The following is a 6,277-nucleotide window of genomic DNA, read 5'->3' as shown; positions in this document are numbered from 1 at the left end:
TTGAGCAAACTGATAAGAATTGTGAATTGATGTGTTGTGGAATAAATGAGGAGTGTTGAGGTAGGGCTGAGCTTGGTTGAGGCAGTTTTGGTAAGTTTAAAAGGGGGTTGAGTTGATAAGTTTTGAAAGTTGAGGTTTGGCATTTTTATAAAAACTCTTATTTTTGGCCAACTTTGGTGGAGCATAACCTGGCCTCCAGACCTCCGAATTTTATCAAACTTAACTTGAAAGAAAATTTGGTCCGAGAGATTTACACCGTTTTAAAAATAGAGGAAAATAATTTAAAATAAAAATGTTATGCGCGTCCGAAATTCGGTGTGCATAATAGAAATTATGGACTTAGTAGCTTTTTGAGATTTCTACTAAGCATGCGTACGCAAGGAATACACACGACGCAAGCATTCCATGCGAGTTGAAAACTCGTGTACGTGAGCCAAGGGAGTCGCGTACGCGACCGTCCATTTTTAGCCGTGTGTGTACGCACGGCAGGGGTGTGCATATGCACAGCCTCTGTTTTCTGAAATATGAATTTTTTATATTTTTAAACCATTCTTCTAGCTTTCAAAACCTTTATAACTCTCATTTAAAGCCTGGTAGTTGGTTTTTAGGCTATGAAGTATGGGTAAACTCATTGGATGAATTAATTTGATGTTGAGGGAGGTTGTAAAGTGAAGATTTGTTATTGAAGGGTGCTGGAAAAGTTGAATGTGAGAATAATGATAATTGATTTTGAATGAACATGATAATGAAAATATGATTAAGATTGTTGATGATGAGTATGTTGAGTTTTCTCTCTGTTGTAAGCTGTGTCGGGCACTATATCCCATGAGTGTGTCGGGCACTATATCCTAAGAGCGTAGCGGGAGCTATATCCCAAGAGTATGGGAGAACCTTACCCTGGAAAGTGTGCCGGACACTATATCTCATGAGTGTGACGGGCATTATATCACGAGAGCATGGCGGGCGCTATATCCCAAGAGTGTGAGAACACTTTATCCCAGGAAATGCGACGGGCACTATATCCCATGAGTGTGACGTGCACTATATCCTGAGAGTGTGACAGGCACTATATCCTAAGAGTGTGGAGGGATGTCAGAGAGACGGTATCCGGGTGTGTCGGGTTCTGGCAAGATAACCGACACGTGAGCTCATGGCCAGTAGGAAAGGCATGCATCATATGCATCTGTTTGTCTTGTTTGAGTTTGCATTAGTTGGGTTTGCCTTTGTGAAATTACTATACTAACTTGCTATATGATTTTCTTGTCGTACCTGTATTCTACTTGTGTTTGCTTTGTCTGTGTGATTCTTCTGGTGTTTCAGAGGATTGGAGGAAAGGCGATGATTTTTAAGGATTAAGTTAGAATTGAGATAAAGTTAGAACCCTTTAGATACCTTGCCTTATTTTATGATCTTAAATGTTGGTTTTAAGTTTGAATTTATTGTCGAAAGTTCTAGGATTGCCTTCGGCTTTCCCAAGACATTATATGTTTGTTATGTGGGCACTGTTACCAAGCTGAGAACCTCTGGTTCTCACCCCATACATATTTTGTGATTTTCAGATGCAAGTCAGGCGGTATCTAGCTGAGGCATTCTTGAAGTTCTGAAGCAAAGAATTCTAGTCTCTTGGGTTTCTATTTTGGGTTTTGATATATGTGTAGATACTTCATATCTCCAATGTATATATTATGTTTAACCCCTCTTAGAGGTTGATTTGGAGAAGTAGGTTCCGTAAACAGTCTTTTGGGTCATTTTTGGGATTCCAGTGTGTGTGTGTGTGTGTGTATATATATATATATGTTTACATGCTCTGTCCGGTTTTAACTTCACAAGTCGGGTCAGGAGCCCTATTATCTGTATCTTGGAACTCTTCTTTTATATATCTATGTTTTGTTTTACTCTTATTTCTTTCCGGTTTACGCTTATCGGTTACGCGAGTGATGCGCTTATCTGTTTAACGCCTTGCTTTAAACTTTCCTTCAAAGGCTCCTAGATAAAATTTTCTTTCTCTTATATTATATATAAGATTTTACAAATAGAGGTCGTAGCGCCTCGCCACCTCTGTTTTACATCCTAGGTGTAAAGCTCTGTGTGATAGGGTGTTATAGGCACAACCGCCGCAAATCTATGTAAGGTTTTTTAAAAAAATTGCAACGATTTTGAACCGCCGCAATTTCATACATGGGCTTATAAAAAACTGACTAATTACAATAGTTTAGGCCATTTTTCTTTATTATAACCTATTCTCTTTACAAATTTTTTTATTAAAGGATCAAATGTTTTATTTGTCATTTCAATGTAAGAGGAGAATACCTTCTATAGCAACCATACACTTCTTTTCTAGACAAACCGCACATGGATCTAGACATGGTGCTCATTCATTTGTCTTCCATCCACATTCTCTGTTATGCATAAACACCAAAAGAAGGTAGATTAGTATTGGTAAGTCATAGAATATACAAAGTTTGAGGCCTAGATAAGTAGCTTAACACAATCAAGTGGATAAAATTCAATGTTAAACTTTTGCAGTATTCTCAAGACTAATGTTTACTCTCAGAAATGTACATGTAAAATAAAAATGTCTACATTGGTTGAATCTCCCATGTTTAGTTAGGATAGTTCTATGAACACATACCTAGCAATTTTGACAATGCTCATAAGTGGAAGAGAGAGATATGGTGAAGGAAGAACTTCTAAGTTCTTTGATGGAGGTTCTTTTAAGATGTCCTCAAGCCATTTTCTATTCCATGAACAAGCAACCATCAAGGGGGTCCATCTATTAAATAATTGGCAGAAGAAATTAGAGACAGGTTTAACTGATTTTTATTACAATTATCAGAAGAGATCAAAGGAATGTTGATAATATAATACATGAAGTGTAACACTAATTGAAAGAAGAGAAGGCACTAGCAAATCCAAATTATATGGATAATACCATGATGATGAATTGATGATGGCTGCATTTAAACTATGATGATATAAGCAATGAACATATTTCAAGTACTACCATACACCACAGTGGAGCTAGACAAGACTAATACTAATTACTTGAAGTATAAGTTTACAAAAAAGACCATCTGAAAACTCAGAAACTCTGATCCTCTGGATTCAGTAATATCATAATAAGTTAAAGATAAATTTTTGGTCAAAAGCAAGGTGATCTAACAATTTAACTTGTTATCCCTAATAATTTTCATAATAAGTTAGAAGACAAAGGGTAGGAGTAAGATAAATTCATTGAACATCAAAAGTAACAAGAGACTTGCTGATGAATACCCATTTGCATTTTGAGGATTCAGATTAGCCCCTTTGGCAATCAGAAACCGAAATAAACAAATAATACACAAATTAAGAAGGCAATTGAACTTCAATTTGACATCACCAATGAAGTTAAAAAGAAATAACTTATTTTTACTAGAAATCTTTCAATTAAAAGGAAATAGAAACACACTTGACAGCATTGTGCATTTCCACCACATGCAAAATAATGGAGGGGAGTGCTCCCAGAACCTGATAGTAAGGAGACAAAAGTTAATGGTGGCAAAGCAATATATCGTACAACTTTCTAAACATCTTTTAGGCTACATTACTATAGCAGAATTAGGAATATCAAGGTTAATAACCTGATTGAATTTTAGAAACAAAGATGAGTGATGCAGGAATATAGAAACAATCAACAAAGAGTAGTACTAGAAAATTTAATCCACTATTCTAAGTTGCTAACTTTCCGAAGCAAATATTTGAAATCACTTTATCACATTAATTCAAAAACTTAAAATAATTACCAATTAAGTCAATTGTAGTTCCATCTTCCATAGTAACTTCAGAGACAGAAGGTCCCAATTCTAAGAGCAAATGCACACTTTTAGCATGCCCATTCAATGCTGCCATATGCAGAGCAGCGATGTCTCCATCAGAAGTTCTGTTAATTACCTCATGAAGACCACTTTGTATACAAAAATTTAAATACAAAATCAACCACGGTGCAACAGTTTATAATGCATGATTGCAAAAGGAATCAGGGAAAAGATAGGTACTTGTAATCAAATTCTAAGGTCAACTTGCAATCATCTAACTTCAATAATTTCCAAAAGTCAGAGATGCTTGGTATATAATCCGTGAGGAGGAGCCGAATGCATCTGGTATGACCATTCAAGGCAGCCAAGTGGAGTGCGGTACGTCCGTTTAGATAGTCTGCTTTATGAATCTGTAGTCCAATTTAATAACCATTTTCTCACATCTGAATTCAAATTAAGTTCTAACTCATTGTAAATCAAATATTAAAACATAAAAAATGGATGGTAGCAAGGATCATACATTGGCTTTAAAAAAATCAAGGTCTGAACTACCTCCCAGTGACCATGTTGACAAGTTGCATTAATGCAGTCTGTTAACCATATAATGTGACCAAAAGAAATTGATCTTTCAATAGAAGAAATATAATACTACTTATAACATAAAGTATACGCTAGATTGAATTGTGATTTATCATGTACCTGACTGCGATAGTTCCTAAGATTGATATCAACTCCAAACTCAAGCAAGAGATATACTATTTACATCAATCCAAAAAAACTCAGTTCATATTACCTTACCCTTCTATAACCCCACCTCAAAAACACAAATCAAGTAAATATGGAGTTAGTGGATAACCCTCTATAACCCTCTATAATCCCTCTACATTACAAAGCACACACATAATTTCACTTTCACACCTGGTAACATTGTCCAAAGTTACAATATGTTATTATAAAAATCCAAAGAACAAAAGCATACTTAAACCATTTAAATTTTAGTAATAAAAATAGATAGGATTATGTTTAAAGAATTGCCTGAATTGATTAATACCATCTTATTTAACATGCATGCTGAACTGAGATCCTTGAAAATTGACATGGGTGGACCTAAGTTAATTATATCTTTGCTAGTAAACTCAAAACATTGAGCTATAACGTGTTTGAAGGTTACAAAAGGCTTAGAGAAGGGGGGTTGAATCTATGGCCTACCTTTTGCTTTAATGGATCAAGCCTTTAATATCAAACTTTCACTTAAAATCTGTTTGAACTGTGCAGCAGAAATTTTATGAGACAATTCTATATTGTCTCATAAATATAAAAAAACATAACTTAGAGAAAGAGAAGAAGAATAACACAGGCATGTATCCTGGTTCGGTTGCCTTATGAAATGCAACCTACATCCAGTCTTCACCACAATATTGGTAGAATTTCTACTATAGTTAAAGTATTACATACACCAATTTCTCATGATTCACTCAATCCTTTCTCTCTCAAGTTCTTATCTAACTTGACTTGGTTATTCTAATACCTAACTCTTCACTCTAAGTGCTAACTCAACTTAGAAAGGGGTACCTCATAAGTACAAGATACAAGACATATGAAACAACCTAAAGAAATCTGAAATCACTCTAGGCTTTTCTCTCAAGTGTTTTACTCAGCCTTTTTCATTCATAGGCTTTTTCTTGATTTCTCCCTTTCAGCCTTTTACTTCTCAAGAAATTACAGAAAGATATACATTGAAAATAAAATACAAACTATAAAACATAAAGGAAATTGATGCATTAACAACCTTTGTTGCTATAAATTGAATCGGATTCAACTAACTTTGATTGAGTTCTTTATCTTGGCAGAATGCTTCTTTAACATAGAAAATACTATCGAAAATTGATGAACTCTTTACAGAGAAGCTCTTCAAACAAACTCAAGTTCTGGTTCTTTCTCCTTGTCTTTCAAAAATGAAAACATTTTCTTTTTGTACCTCTTGCCAAGTTGCTGTTTGGATTTCTCCTTAGTCAACTCATCGATCCTTGAGCCTCTGATGCTTGTCAACTCACTTTCTTCAATAAACCCCCACATTAGGGATTTCAAAACATGTTCTTTTTCTTGACCGAAGACTTCAGATCAGTAGGGAAAAAGTTGTTCAGTGGTAAACCCAAATCCAAACCCTTGAGATAGTGCTTTGTCCCCAAGAAACAATTTTAGCCTTTAATTCACAGCAGTGATTATCAGAAAATACTTTCTTCATTTATCCCAAATCGGAGTTGTAGAAAATTGGAGAAGGAGTAAAGAAACTAAATTGCATGCAAATAGAAATAAATCACCTTTATCCTCTGACTTAGCTTAGATTACTTTGGTTAGGGTGATTAGACATTTGCTTTTGAATTTTACCTTTCTCTTTCTTTCTTCTCTGGTGAAATGAGCAAGATGAACGAAGCTCTCTCTCTCTCTCTCTCTCTCTCTCTCTCTCTCTCTCTCTCTTTCTC

The 6,277-nt window shown here is 35.1% G+C and overlaps 1 pseudogene; it reads right to left on the bottom strand.

The window, feature by feature from the left end:
• LOC107640891 overlaps positions 1–6,277 on the bottom strand; it is a 13,896-nt pseudogene that overhangs the window by 4,005 nt on the left and 3,614 nt on the right.

The sequence above is a fragment of the Arachis ipaensis genome, chromosome B05 (genome assembly GCF_000816755.2).
Source record: "Arachis ipaensis cultivar K30076 chromosome B05, Araip1.1, whole genome shotgun sequence".
NCBI classification, from domain to species: domain Eukaryota; kingdom Viridiplantae; phylum Streptophyta; class Magnoliopsida; order Fabales; family Fabaceae; genus Arachis; species Arachis ipaensis.
The sequence above is the reverse complement of the archived record's forward strand: the minus strand, read 5'-3'. Positions and strand labels throughout refer to the sequence as shown.